This window comes from Dermacentor variabilis, chromosome 1 (genome assembly GCF_050947875.1).
Source record: "Dermacentor variabilis isolate Ectoservices chromosome 1, ASM5094787v1, whole genome shotgun sequence".
Taxonomy (NCBI): domain Eukaryota; kingdom Metazoa; phylum Arthropoda; class Arachnida; order Ixodida; family Ixodidae; genus Dermacentor; species Dermacentor variabilis.
The window spans coordinates 95076889-95092208 of NC_134568.1; the positions used below are offsets into that span (position 1 = coordinate 95076889).

The 15320-nt window shown below is 45.7% G+C and overlaps 1 protein-coding gene across 1 annotated transcript in view; it reads right to left on the bottom strand.

The window, feature by feature from the left end:
* The window catches only part of LOC142580881 (neuromedin-K receptor-like), a 223401-nt gene that overhangs the window by 76590 nt on the left and 131491 nt on the right, over nucleotides 1-15320 (bottom strand). The window lies entirely within an intron of this gene.

The following is a 15320-nucleotide window of genomic DNA, read 5'->3' on the forward strand; positions in this document are numbered from 1 at the left end:
TGCGTTGCATATGCGTAATTATTATTATTATCATTAGGGACATTCACTTCTTTAACGCTGAGTGCGCACTGCGCACGCCCGCGATAACTGAGCTGAAATGTTCGCTTAATTTGTGCTGGGTCTTGGAACACTGCGCAAAGTAAGTCTGTGTTAAGGCGGTTTGCGCTAAATACTCTCGATTTTCAGTGCACCCGCCGTGCTTGTTGTTGTTGGGCTGCTGTTGTTGGGCTGCTGAGCACGAGGTCGCAGAATCGAATCTCGGCCAGGGCGGCCGCATTACGATGGGGGCGAAATGCGAAAACAACCGTGGCACTTAGATTTATGTGCACGTTCAAGAACCCTAGGTAGTCGAAATTTCCGAAGTCCTCCACTACAGCGTGTCTCATAATCATAAAGTGGTTTTGGCACGTAAAACCCCATAATTTAATTTTAACTTAATTTTCAATGTAATGCTTTTAAACTTCGTGCAATCACATAGGAGGCGTTCGCGGCATGTGTAGAACACTCGGAGCAAGTGATAAAGCAAGGACTGTAAAAGGGCGAGAGAGAGAAAGAGTGCAAAGAGAGGAAAGGCAGGGAGGTCAACCAGACGAGCGTCCGGTTTGCTACCCTACACTGGGGGAAGGGCAAGGGGGAACAGAAAGAGGATAGCGGGATAGAGGTAACACTGTCTGTGCACGCAGCAAAGCGCCTTTAAATCAGTCAAGTCAAAGCAAGTGCTCCATCGATACGTTAGGGTACCATCATTCTGCTGCCTGAGGCTAATCTTGGTGCTTCATAGCTGGTGATGCACGTTGAAGTCACCAGTGAAGACAAACGAGCCAGTGCGCGTCAGCAGTACGTTGCAGTGCGTGGCAGTATATATTTAAGCTAAACTCCAACCGTTCTGACTTCAGTGCGAATATGATGATGCGGATGAACCATGATGCTTACTCAAGAGTTGCAAGTACGGAATTGAGAGCATCCAGCACTTGCATTGCACTTCGCGCTGACGGAGTGTGCAGGTTATATCAAAGAATTTGAAAAGTATTCATCAGAGACCGGAGCATCGTAACCGCTTGCCAGTCTTCTTCGGGCAATTTGTCAGGAACCCGCGCTGTGCACTCTACAGCCGTGCGCAGCTGTATAACTTGACGTGGCTTCGTCTCCGGCTGTGGCATTGGCTCTGGCGTCGGCTGTGGCTTCGGTTGTGACTTCCGCTGTTGTTCTGGCTTTGGCTGTTGATTTAGTAGTGAGGGCCAAGTTGTATTGTTCTCCGCCATGATCTTGTCAGATTTAGATTGAATTGCCCCAGGCCTAGGGGGGCAGAGGAGGAGGTGTAAACAGATGAGGCGTACTCTTCACAGAGGCATCAGCGTTCTTTGAAGGCCGACGGCGTCGGGAGCGTCGCTTTCTAACGGCCGCATCAACTTCATGACGAGACGAATGGTCTCTCGCCATCTGCTTTTCATTCTTCCTTTTGAGGTAGTCCTTCGAAGAAGCATCATGGGACCCAAGACAATTGGTGCATTTGAGAACCGTGGCTGCACAAGAGTCTGCAGCGTGGGGCTCGCTGCAGCGTGAGCAAACTCTCGTGTTCTCGCACACGGCGCTCACGTGTCCCAGCCTTATACAATGCAGTGGCCTTGGGATGCATGGTCGCACAGGGTGTCTAAAGTGGCCCCCCTTGACGTGCGAAGAGAGAGTCTCGCCCTTCAATATAATTTTCACACAGCGGGATGTGCCGAGGCGATACACATGTGTTATGGCGACGCCATCCACGGCAGGCTTTACTAGAATCGGGAAGCCAGCGCTGGAGATGGAGGCGTCCACGTCGTAGACGACACCAGTAGTGGAAACACTGTTCAGGGGGATGTACGAGCGGAGCTTCACGCTACTTAGTTTTTTAACTTTAGTCTCAGTGCAGTCTGATGTGTGACGTCGATAGTCAACACATTTTTTAGTCTGTTGACTCTAACGTCTGTTATCTGATTTGGCGCCACCGCTTCAAGTTGCACTGATATGGGCTGTCTGTTGAGTCGCCTCAGGCTGTCGGTAGCGAGTTCTGGTACAAATAGAATGTTCTTAGTGCGGTATTCTGAGTTGGTCATACCGTTGCCGTGCTCTAAGACATGGATGCCCTGGTGGTGTGCCTTCGTTTCGCCTCGCGGCTCCGCACAAGCTCGAAGGCGTCATCGGAGAAGTCCTCACTGCTGAGCGAATAGGCGCTGGTGTTGGTGTCGCACTGGAGGCCGGTCCGCTTCCTAGTGATTTCACGGTTTAAGCGCATTCTCAGAGACACGTTCTCGCATACGTATGCGTGTGTCCAACCGCACAGCTCTGGTGGATTCTTCCCTAGTCTAGTCGTATCACCTAATGCTGTGTTGTGAGCTAGCAAGAGCGCATCTTTCTCTTATCGAAGCGTAGATATATGTTGACCCAGTAGAGACTCCAGAAGAGAGACATAAATTATTGTAGACTCACTATAAAGGTACTGCTCGCGGAGCTCTACCAAGCCCAATTAATAGCAATATATGGATTATCCACAATGAATAACACACGATACAGTTAACCATTGACCCTAAGTTCCACAGGTCACTTACGCTGCTTCTTCACGAAAAAGGACTGCACGCATTTATTTAGCAATAATATACCTTATGGCACACCATTCGATTAAAAAAACAGCATCGCTGAATCTAAGGGTGACAGCCTCGCCTGTTGGCATTCTTCTCTTTTCAGAAAATAACATCGGGCGCCAACAGCATGCGCTCCTTCTCTTAGCCATTTCGCTGGCGGACATACATTTAAGCACTCGCGCTGGCGACCTTGTGAAGTGCTTCATGCTGTGAACGCGCACCATACAGGTGCTTACCCGTGAGAAACGCAAAGAAGGAAGGAAAAAGTGGAGAAGGAAAGGCAGAGAAGTTCACCAGTTTAGCTCAACCGGTTTGCTACCCTACACATGGGAGTGGGATGGGGGGGGGTGAAAGATGGGGAGGAGAAAGAAAGAGAACACACAGCACAGCACACATATCGTCAGTTACAGTCCGTCACTCTTGCATGGTGTGTGACATCACTGTCACAGCCGCTTGTCCAAGCCCATCTCTTTCATAAATCGAAGTAGTCCTTTCGTCGCCTTCAGCTGCGATGTCTTCTGTCGGCGAAATGTGAAAATCGTTTCAACTGACAATGGTCTATTGTCAAGGTGCGCTAGAACGGACGCCAGGGACGGTCTCTGAACATTATATTCAGGACAGTAGCACGGTATGTGTTCTAGCGTCTACTCGCAAAGACAAGCATTGCAGAGAGCGTTGTTGGCCATTCCAATGCGAAATGAATAATATTTCGTGTATACCACCCCTAACCATAAGCGGTAAACAAGAGTGGCCTCTCTTCGGCGGAGTCCAGTTGGCATACAGGGGTGCATCAAAGAGGGCAGGTGGTATTGACGATTGGTCCGGTTGGTCTGGCTACTTGGTGTGCACAATAGAGAGAGAGTGATCTTGCGTGCAAAGAATAATATTGTGCCTCCGAGCCAGCATGAAACCTTTCAGCCTTTGACTAATCATTTGTACGTGTCGGAGTGTATACGGAGCAGCCACGCTGAGTTCTCGGAATGGTGCAACGCATACCACATAGCGAAAGCCAAGGGCGAAGGCGACTTCAACAACTAATTTAGAGGCATATGATAAATTGCTCGAAAAGCATGTGTACTTTAGCGTCCCCCCTTCACCTCCCTGGTATGTGTGCCGCTAAAGAGCCGGCAGAAACAATGTTAGCAGCAATCCCTGAAAACTTCCGGCCATTTGCCTCTGATTCTGGGCAGCAGAAAAAAGAATTGCGTCTTGTTAAAGCGTTTGTACTTGCTGAAACGTGTATGAGATGTCCTTTGAGTGGCGCTCACTGGTATAAAAAAATTGTTTCTTGGTGCATAAAATGCAAACAAGCAAGCTCTCCAATTCATGTGTGCGCACGTAGTTCGGTGAATTGCTGTGTGTTATTACAAAACAAACATTTGAGAAATGTTGATTAGCTGGACAACGTCTGGCCCAGCAAATGAGGCGTCCTGTTTCTCGCGGAGTGCTGACTAACCGCTCCCTTCTCAGCAACTGCTTTCACTACACCATTTGTGCTATTGATTTGGTTGCCGAGAGGTGGTGCGTATCTGTGCCAAGGATGACGCAAGCCCAGGGTATGGTGCATGTACCCAGGCGAAGGAATATATCGGAAGTTTCCGCCACATTTTTATCAGTCGTGAAAGTGTTTGTACGTGGAAGAGGACAACGCAATGCCATCTTTTTTTTTCTTTTTTTCTTCTTGTTCTTTCTTCTGGAGGAAATTATAGCAGTGGAGGAAGGGGTGATGACACCACAGTCACACCAGTAAGTTTTTCGCGGAAGAAGCAACGCAATACAACCGAATGCCAGTCGTTCGAATATTGTTGATATGAGCATGCGAGGCACATCGTCGTCAGGTTATGACAACGCATGAAATGTTAAATTAATAGGAAGCTTTAGCTCGGGAACTCTTACATATAAATATACGGCAACTGAGAAATTGTTTTTCTTAGCAAGCACGGCACCAATTTTGATTAGGTTTACTGCACTTAAAAGGAACAGGTAAAATGGAGCAATTGATGCAAGTGGATTTTCAATTTATGTCAAACTTTTTTTAAAGTCCTGAAAATTGCAATATTTCACGAAACTGAATTATCAAGTTTAGAGCTCTGGGCATCTCAGCAATAAAGAACGATATTGCAATTATATAAAGTGCACATAATAATTCATCTAAGGCGAAAAAAAAATTATTTTACGCCCCTCTGACGTATATGAAGTATACCACAAATTTGTGAGCAGTACGCAAAACCCTTGTATACATTGCAGCAAATTCGCGTAACAAGTAGGTAATGCATCACCTTTGTCTATTTGAGTTGCTCTAACGGATACAGTTGACAGAACCGCGATATCTGCTTTTGATGCGAAGTTACGGATTTGCAAACATCGCGTTCTTGTTTTTTCTCGGACTTACCAATTTTCCGCAATTTCTGAAAAAATTACAGGCCCTCAAATGAAATTCTGTTTCAGTTACAATAACTTAACTTGCTGCCTCTTATGATACAAATTGTATTCAAATCAGTACAGGGGTGGTCTCATAAGCGTATTTCTGTGTTTTAAATGTAAAATGGAAAAGACGTAGTTTACACTGAGGCAAAGCTTCGTCCTAAGTGTTGTCATATGCGTCTAAGTGCTGAATGCTGAACGGTACTGTAGGAATTGATAAGTCGTAAAATTTTAGCAAATCTGAGATGCCAGTAGATCTGCTACCCGGACGATGTATGTCAATGAAAGCCTGATAAAGAAAACTGACTACGGGTCTATTCGTTGCAAATTCCAGTGACGTGTGAAAAGCTAGAAAAAGGGAGCCATTTCGGCGCTCAAAATTATCTTTAGATCACCGACTGAACGTCCAAGCCTGCAAAGATTGCTGAAATTTAACGTTTAAGAAGGCACTTTCTTCTGGCCCATAAAAAAATCTTTCCAGAGGCAGGGGTGATGTAGGCCGGAATGCAGGAACGCCCATGTGCAGATACTTATGTGCACGTGAGAGCAACACATGTGGCCAACATTATTCCGGAGTTGCAGCGTCTCAACAGGTGCAGCTTTCAAACAAAAACGGAGGCTATTTTTAGCTTGCGAAACTTACGAAACTAGCCGTTGGTAGTTGCACTCGAGTGCCGTATTTAGTGATAATGCTAAAACCAAACCGATAGGCAAGTCTATAGGCAAGCTTATCACTTATATACATATAACTTCAGTGCGAGACAAGACAACGTGAACGAAGCAGATCTCGACACAAGCTGCGAATCATCCAGCGTATCTTGTGCCCCTTCGGTCTCCCTGGTCAACGAACAAAAAGCCGTCTAACGAATCTGTCGAGCTTCACAATAAAATCCGCATCCGTTGAAAAGTTCAGTAAGAACAGCTCACAAGGCTACATCTGTCACCATTATTAGTAATATCCCGAACAGGAATCAGGCGATCAGATTATAGCTTCAAGTGATTTCTTGTTGAATTAATGCATCCAACCGTGTTCTGGAAAACAGATGTTAAACGTTCTGCACATGTTGGTATAAAATAGGGTAAAAATCATATAGAGTTAATATAACATCAACGAGATTACTCGCGAAATAGGTAAGTTACGCCCCGACACTCCAGCCCGCCCTCTACGCATTGCTTTCATTTCGCTCGATGTGCGGCCACAGTTGACTTGCTCTCTGAAGCAGTCATCGGGACGCTTGTGGTGTCAGTGAAACGCTACACTTAATCCTTGATTCCACGGTATACTTTCCTGTTATCTCGCTCGCTTCTCAATCATTAATACCCAGTGTTTGCTGTTTTAGATAAGACACCGCTAGGCTGGCGCATACAGGCGAGAGAACAGCGCCGTGCTTGACAATGGCCGCACAAGTAGAAAACACGAGAGAGCCCACAGCGCGGTTATTAATGCGACAGCGTTAAGGAGCTCGTGTCGCAGAAAATCCGGTGTCGTCGGCGTCCGCGGCGTTGGCCGTGAGCGATAAATCCCAGAAGGCACTTCATCAATAAAAAAACATCTTGCAAGATAGCCCATCTTGCAAGATGTTTTTGGGAATCGAACCAGGGTCTCGGAGTGTGAGACGGCGACGCTACCACTCAGCCACGAGTTCGTCCTTTCAAAACGGGACAAAATCGCCTCTAGTGAATGCGGTGTTGCCTTAGAAACGTGCCGTAGAAAGTGATACTGCGGTGTATATTGGTAATAATGACCATGTAACTTACAGAAGTCGCAGTTTCACGAGTAGCGAAGTACGTATCCGCTAAACTTCTTCTGCACACACGCAGAGCCATCTTGCGGCAAACACAGAAGACCCCCTCCTCGCTATGTACGGCGCAGCCCCGACACGTGGCGCGCCACTCGCCCCATGACCGCGTCCGCCTTCATGGCGCGTCGGGGCCCGGCTATCTCTGCCGATCGCGACGTTTGGCTGGCATAGCGCGTTTGAGTAGGCGGTGCGAACGGGGTGCGATAACGCTATCGCGTTCCACTCTTGAAGGCGAAGCTTAAGCGTCCTCCAATTTTTTCTCTCCTCGTGTATGTACGGTTTTTCCCGACGGTTGCTGTTTTGCCATCCTCTTGAGACAGCTCGGACGAGGGAGCCGTTAGCTCCCATTCTTTAGCCGGACGCTGACTTTCTGGTATGCCACTGCCGACGAGTTGGGTGGCAGAGCCTTTCGAAAAAGCACTATAGCCGGCTATTTTATGCGCCAGCGTGATCGAGAAGCAGGCTCTGACAGACAAACAGGCTACGATTGGCGGCAAGAGAAAGATTTGGGTCCTCTACGCGTCGGTGGGATTGAGGAAAAGATTGAGATGGAATTCCCCAGCTACGGCAGACACTGTTTCTCAGTGACCAGCGGCGAAAGATCCCCAGCTGCTGGCGCTGACGGTGGCAGCTGTCGTCATGTGAGCAACGGTGGCGCTGGCGACAAACGCTCGCGCCGCGCGTACACACACTCGTGAAGCTTGCAGTTCGGTGCGCGAGCTGTTAGCCGACCCTACTCCAATCCTCGCGTCAGGAAGCGAAACGATCGCGTTAGAAAATCTGACGGCCGGGGTGTAAAGAGGCCGCGCCGATCCTCCGATATTACTTTCCAGACAGTGAAGGACGTCTTGCGACGAGTTTTGATATGGGATTGCAAAACTATGAAAGTGGAAATGGCAAGTGTTTGAAATGTCTTTTTTTTTTACTATTCTCATTTTGCCTTTCTTAATTTTATCAATTATCAGTGACACTCTGCTTTTGGGATTGGCATGTGTGGTTTTTGAAATAATCTTCTAAAGAAAAGCGTAAGTCCCAGCTACTCTTGAACGCTGTTCGCTCGCACGACACTATCGCGTTTCCGTGACGATTGCGGCAGCAGTTTTTCCCCTCGTATGCGTGCATCAAGCAGAGCTGAGCGAAAAGCGGAAATTAGTTATACTCATGCTCCCCTCGGCTCTCTGCTATAAAGAAAACAAGCACTATGAGCGCAAAATGCTGAAGCGAGTGACTTTATTCCTGCGAACTTTAGCAGTAATTGTCAAGGCACACACCGCTCATGGCTGTCCTAGGAATACTATAAATAATGTTGGCAGGCCAGCAAATGCATCTTTTATTTGCTGCAGCCCTCGCAAGCTAAGAAATGCAATGGTGCTGACGCCTGCGCCGTATATATCCAAAACAAGTGCGAGGTTCACATAAATATGGACGCTTGAAGTTATTAATAGTTATGTCATTATTATTACTGCTCTTAATAATAGTCTAGTCTATGAAATTCTTCTCTCTTGCGGTCGCTCCTATATAGAACGAACCGGGAACTGTGTAAGTCTAGCGGATCAGGGAACATGAACGAAACGTTCAGCAAAATAAAGAGGGCACAAATTTACCTAAGCATATTAGAAACTGCCCCTCGCGCTCTTGTGGGCCATGCTTTTCTGGCGCGCGGATTCTTGCCAGAAGTAAAAATATGAAAGCCAGGGAATGGATGAAAGCGTTCTATATCAGCAAGAAAGGTAGCCTGTGTGTTAGTGAAACCTCCATATCATTGTACAAGGCCGAGCAAAAGCTTGTTGAACGTCCACTATCCTACCGTACTTGATGCTTTACATGTGTTTTCTGTAAAATAAACCACTTGTGAGTGGCGCTCTGTCCCGTTGTCTTCTCTTGTGTACCGTGTCGCCTATGGCTCATTTAAATAGCTATAACGAATACATACCAACTGGCCCAACAGGAAGTTCTCTTAAGGTATGGTCTTTTACTGGCCACCCTGTGTTTCTGACATCAGTCTACACCGCCACTTCGCCCAGAAACGACGAAGCTGGCTCCTTTCTCTACGAGACGAGGGCCGACAATCATCATCTTGACAGACGCGGCAACAGCTGCTTCCCTTCGTCTCGCCGCAGCACACTGCGTTGAGCTGGGGGCTCGTCAGCTTCCTCGCGCGGTGGCTGCGGCTCAAAAGCAAACGGCGATCCTTCAGCGCTGAAATCGTCGCCGTCTAGTTCGAACGGGCTGTAATAGCTGCCCGTGTAGTCAAAAGACACCGTCAGCTTCACTTTTTTGGCGTTAGCACCACGTGTGCTGCGTGTTTATATTACAGTAGTGTAGGATCAGACATCATCGACTCATCGTGGACGTCACACGAAGCAGCTAGCCTCTTTGGTTTCGGTACCACGTTTATTAGCGGTATTTTAAGTTATTGATCAGTTGCTAAGCAATCTGAACCACCCAACCGGTGGCAGGGCTGTCGATGCCATTCTAAAATGACAATATCCTTATATGGTTGAAAAAATGCCGGAGTTGCCCTTTAAGCCCGGAGGAACGTTCACGGAGCCATGCCTATTTAAACCGTCATTAATTTTGATCCATGGTCTGCTACTGTAGGCAAACAAGTCGGACAATATATCTAGGCAGTGTACGCCATCGAACTAAAGTGGCGTGGGCTTCTGCCATCGTCTACATGCCCAGCAATTCTTGGCCCTTGTCGCCCAGGTTAAAGTATGTTTTTACTGATATAAATAGACAATTCTTACAGTCATTGAAAGTTAAAGGTATATATAGGTGCTGACTTTCTAAAAATTCCGTATATTGAACGCTACGAAAACATTTTCCATGGCTCTATCGCTGTTTCGAGGAGCCTACCCTGGTCATCCCTCCACAAACGAACATTTTTGAAGAGTAGCGCTTTTTGCCTATTTTCCTGGGTTGGGCGTGGCAGCCTGGCTGTCGGTAGGTCGGTCTTTATCACGGACGATATATATGTGGATATATATTGAAAGGTTATATGTGCACCAAATGAATATAGCAACGAACCGGCTATTTTAATCCTTGTATGCTCACCAAGTATGCACATCCATTGTATGCGTAACAAAAAAAAAAGTAACTTCCTGCATAGAACCTCAATAAATAATCTCTGCTCATGGGCTTCCTTAAAACAGACAAATCTGTTAATGAAATTATGAATTATCTTTACCGGATTGTTCGGTTTACTTTATTTTCATTCATATATCTTTTCGGTGTCTGCCAGTGGGGATGTGCCCATTCTTGACCAATCATCCAGGCTGGGTATACATCCCACTGTGACACAAGGGGTGCAGACTCTCTAAACGTTACTTGAGACGTGTCGTACTGTTTTGTGCATACATCTGTCATCGCCATTCCTCCCTCGACAGGAATACATCGCCTTCGTCTTCTGACGTCGCTGCGTACAGGCCTTACACTGTGCATCCGCGCGATGTGGAGCTTGTATTTCGGCACAGCCTTCGAGCAGGGGTGTGCATAAACGTCAAATTTCACGACAATAAATGTGTGGCATTTGCGATGTGTAAGCATAGAAATTCCCCGAAATCACACGTTGCATAGTTTGAAAATAAACAAAACTCTGTACATTGTCTTAGTTACAAAGCATTGAATTAACCGCTTCACATAGATTCCAACAAGTGCGTTGGATCTGCGTATTTTTTTTTAATCTCTAGAATATCTTCCAGGGCCACCACTTCGACCTCGAGAGTTGTTGACAGCGTCCTGATTGTCTCGGTACCTGCTATCAGTAAACAGCTCAGCAAAGCTGTAAACTGGCGAATATCAGTAGCACAGACGTCCTACGCACGAACGCGCCATGCGCAGCCCCGTCCCCGAGAAGAAAGAGGAGCCAACCAGCTCCGAAAACTTCATTTCGGAATAGTCGCCCAGCAGTTGCCTGAACTGAGTGCCCGGGATCGCATTTTTCGCCACCAAGCTCGGCTTGCCTGCAGGAAACGCCTGAACTCGCCGCGCCCGTGCCGGCTGCAGCCACTCCACGCGCGAGAGTACGCGGCATGCCGTCCGAAGCGACGATCTCGTGAAGCGCGTCACCGCCGTAGCTGACAGTGCACAGAAATGACGGGACATGGCCAATCCTCTCTTTAGCGCCTCCATGTTCTTATTCATCCCTCGAGCCGAAACGCTTGCTGGCAACTTTTTTATTAATGCAAAGGTACAACTTTTTTTTTCATTGCAAGGAAAAGTTCTACTCTGGCTGGATTGCGGACAAGAATGTAAAAACGCGACGCCAGCGACGTGAGGGCATCACATCGAATCCTTATCTATTGCTCTGCCTTATCTGCTCTCGCTCGCGAGGCGGATCCACTTGGAACGATTTCTCGGGATCACACCTGCTTCGAGATATTATTTCCCGAACTTTCCGGGAAAATACATACGGATTCCAGCTACCTTTGTATTTCAATGCAAGAAACGACCTTTCGTTAAAAAAAAAAAAGAAGTAGCACGGCAGTGCATTTTTACCGCAAGTTTGATGGCGCATATCTCGTAAATGGTGTCATCCATATAATTATTTTCAACATTATATGCCTTGCAGTCTCACCCGCTAGAATTTATAAATTGCAATATGAACCATAACGTAATCATGAACACTTAATTTCGTTAATTAGTCGATTATGCATTTCAATTCTTTGCGCAACAAATGTACGCCTCTTCGAGCAGACACGCAGTTTAGGAATATTTGTTAAGTGTTCGCTGAAACACCATGTATGTAGTGGGTGCATTCCTTTGAATCTATATGTAAATAATATAGATAAACATCACATAGAAAGCCAAAACCTGCCAACACATTAATTTCTTCGGTCTCTGCTGTAATAACGCGGGACAACACTGCCAACGATTAGGAAGGCAAGAAAGCTGCCCTCACTTGCAGTGCTAACTAGCGCCATTGTTTTCGATCGTTCAAGTATATATATATATATATATATATATATATATATATATATATATATATATATATATATATATATATATATATATATATTAACATCATCATCGTCGGCCTACTTTGTGTCCACTGCAGGACGAAGGCCTCTCCTTGCGATCTCCAATTACCCCTGTCCTGAGCCAACCGATTCCAACTAGCGCCTACGAATTTGTAATTTCATCACCCCACCTAGTCTTCTGCCGTCCTTGACTGCGCTTCCCTTCTCTTGGCACCCATTCTGTAACCCTAATGGTCCACCGGTTATCTAACCTGCGCATTACATGATGCCCAGCTCCATTTTTTTCCCTTAATGTCAATTAGAATATCGGCTATACCCGTTTGCTCTCTTATCCAAACCTCTCTCTTTCTGTGTCTTAACGTTGTGCCTAGCATTCTTCGGTCCATCACTCTTTGCGCGGTCCTTAACTTGTTCTCAAGCATCTTTATCAGTCGCCAAGTTTCTGCCACATATGTCAGCACCGGTATAATGCATTGATTGTACACCTTTATTTTTAATCATACTGGCAAGCTTCCAGTCAGGAGCTGACAATGTCTGCCGTATGCGATCCAACCCATTTTTATTCTTCTCTGAATTTCCTTCTCATGATCAGAGTTCCCTGTGAATAATTGACCTAAGTAAACATACTCCTTCACATACTCTAGAGGATGACTGGCGATCTTGACCTCTTGTTCCCTTACTAGGCTACTGATCATTGTCTTTGTCTTCTGCATATTAATCTTCAACCCCACTCTAATACTCTCTTTATTAAGGTCCTCAATCACTTGTTGTAACTCGTCCCCAGTGTTGCTGAACAAGACAGTGTAATCTGCAAACGGAAGGCTGCTTAGATATTCGCCATTGATCCGTTCTCCTGAGCCATCCCAGTTTAATAGCTTAAATACTTCTTCCAATCACAGAGTGAATAGCACTGGAGAGATTGTGTCACCTTGTCTGGCCCCTTTCTTTATAGGTATCTTCCTACTTTTTTGTCGAGAATTTAAGGTAGCTGTGGAATCTCTGTAGATAATTTCCAAGATATTTACGTAAGCGTCATGTACTCCTTGATTACGTAATAAATGTATGACTGCTAGTATTTCTACTGAATCAAGTGCCCTTTCCTAATCTATGAAAGCCATATTGAGAGGCTGATTGTATTCGGCGGATTCCTTGATTACCTGATTGATGACATGGATGTGATCCATTGTAGAACATCCCTTCCTGAAACCTGCCTGTTCCCTTGGTTGACTAAAGTCCAGTGTTTCCCTTATTCTATTAGATATTATCTTGGTGAATATTTTATATAATACTGGCAGTAAGCTAATGGGCCTATAATTTTTCAATTCCTTAACGTCTCCCTTTATGTGAATTAGCATTATGTTTGCATTCTTCCAGTTCTCTCGGACCCTTGAAGTCGATAGACAGTTCGTATAAAGGGCCGCTAGTTTGTCAACCATCATGTCTCCTCCACCTTTGAATAAATCGACTGCTCTTCCATCTTCTCCTGTCGCTTTTCCCCGTTTTATGTTTTGCAAGGTCCTTACTGTACAGGTCAGTATAGAATTCTTCCGCTGCTTTTACTATAACTTCGAGATTGTTGATGATAATGCCCTGCTTATCTTTCAGTGCATATATCTTGGTTTGTCCGATGCCAAGTTTCCTTCTCACTGATTTCAGGCTGCGTCCATTTTTTGCTGCTTCCTCAGTCTTTCTCGCATTATAATTTCGTATATCCCTTATTTTCTCCTTGTTGATTAGTTTTGACAGTTCCGCGAATTCTATCTGATCTCTCGAGTTGGACACTTTCATTCTTTGTCGTTTCTTTATTAGGTCCTTTGTTACTTGAGTGAGCTTGCCTACTTGTTGCCTTCGTGCCTGGCCTCCCACTTCAATTGCTGCCTCTGAAGCCAGCCGGTAGTTACGGTTTCATTCATTGCCTCTACGTCGTCTGTTCTAAGGCTGCACATTTGTTTGCAAGTGCCAACCTGAATCGGTCTGCTTTTACCCTTACTGCGTCTAGGTTCGCCTGTTTATTCTTGACTAATTTATTCTTTCTCTCTTCAAATAGAGGTGAATCCTTGCCCTCACTAACCTATGATCACTGCACTTTACCCTACCTAACACTTCTACATCCTGCACTATGCTGCGATCGGCAGAAACTATGAAATCAATTTCAAACTCCTCATACTTCTCCAGGTCCACTTTTTGTTCCAACGCTTCCTGAAGAAGGTGTTCATTATTCACAGCTTATTCCTTTCCACGAATTCTACCAACATCTCTCATCGAGTGTTCCTAGAATCCACGCCGTAGTTGCCAATTGCTTGTTCACCAGCCTGCTTTTTCCCCACTTTTGCAGTGAAGTCGCCCATGACTACAGTATACTGAGTTTGCACTTTTGGTATTGCTAATTCAACATCTTCATAAAGCTTTTGTATTTCTTCATCATCGTGACTGGAGGTTGAAGCGTAGGTTTGTACTACCTTTAGTCTATACCTCCTATTCAGCTTTACTACGACTGCTGCTACCCTCTTATTAATGCTGTAGAATTGGTCAATGCCGCCGGCTATGTCCTTATGGATTAGGAATCCTACTCCGAACTGCTTCTTATCTGGTAGCCCTCTATAGCAGAGGACGTGGCCATTTGTCAGCAGAGTACAGGCCTCACCAGTTCTTCTAACCTCACTAAGGCTAATGATATCCCAAACAATGTCTGATTGTTCCTCAAGGAGTCCTGCAAGGCTAGCTTCACTCGAGAGGGTTCGAGTAATAAACGTTGCAAGGGCCAGTTTCCCATAACACTTTTTGCATAATTGTTTACTGAGACCAGAGTTCCCAATCACCAAAAAGATAGTGTTTCTCTTCTAGACACAATGCTTTCGCTCATACATCGAGAGCAGCTGTTCTCGCCGGGTCTTTATCACTTCCTCTTTCTTATTTTTAGCGCGTTACTTCAGTAAGGCTTCGCTGCGGTTACGTGGTCCTACTTCTAAAAACCATGTTCAAAGCGACTGACTTTCGCGCTCTTCACATGGTTAAACAGAAGCGCTAAATAAAGTTATGGGCTTGCGTGCGTAGGTCTCGTCGCAATGTGCACCTGATGAAGCAAGGCTTCGATAAATGTCAATGAAAAAGTAACTGTTTCGGAGTCTGTTGTAAGCCTGCGCAATAAACTGCAGATGATTAATGCAAGAATTGTCAATATTGTAAAAATGGGTTATAGTGATGGCTGGCTTTCATTTTTTAGTTTTTTTTTTCTGTAATGATGCCAGTAACCAGTTACCTAGAGACAAATGCGTCGAAGGCACGTGGTAGACAGTAGGATCGCGTTAAACGAAACCTCAAGGCAACGGAGAAATATGTTCCGATTAACAGAACTAGATATGTATATCTAGAAAGATATGGAGAGGTACAGCACTACATTTGTCATATACACACTCTTAACACAGTTAGGTACCTGCCATGGTTGCTCAGTGGCTATGGTGTTGGGCTGCTGAGCATGAGGCTGCGGGATCGAATCC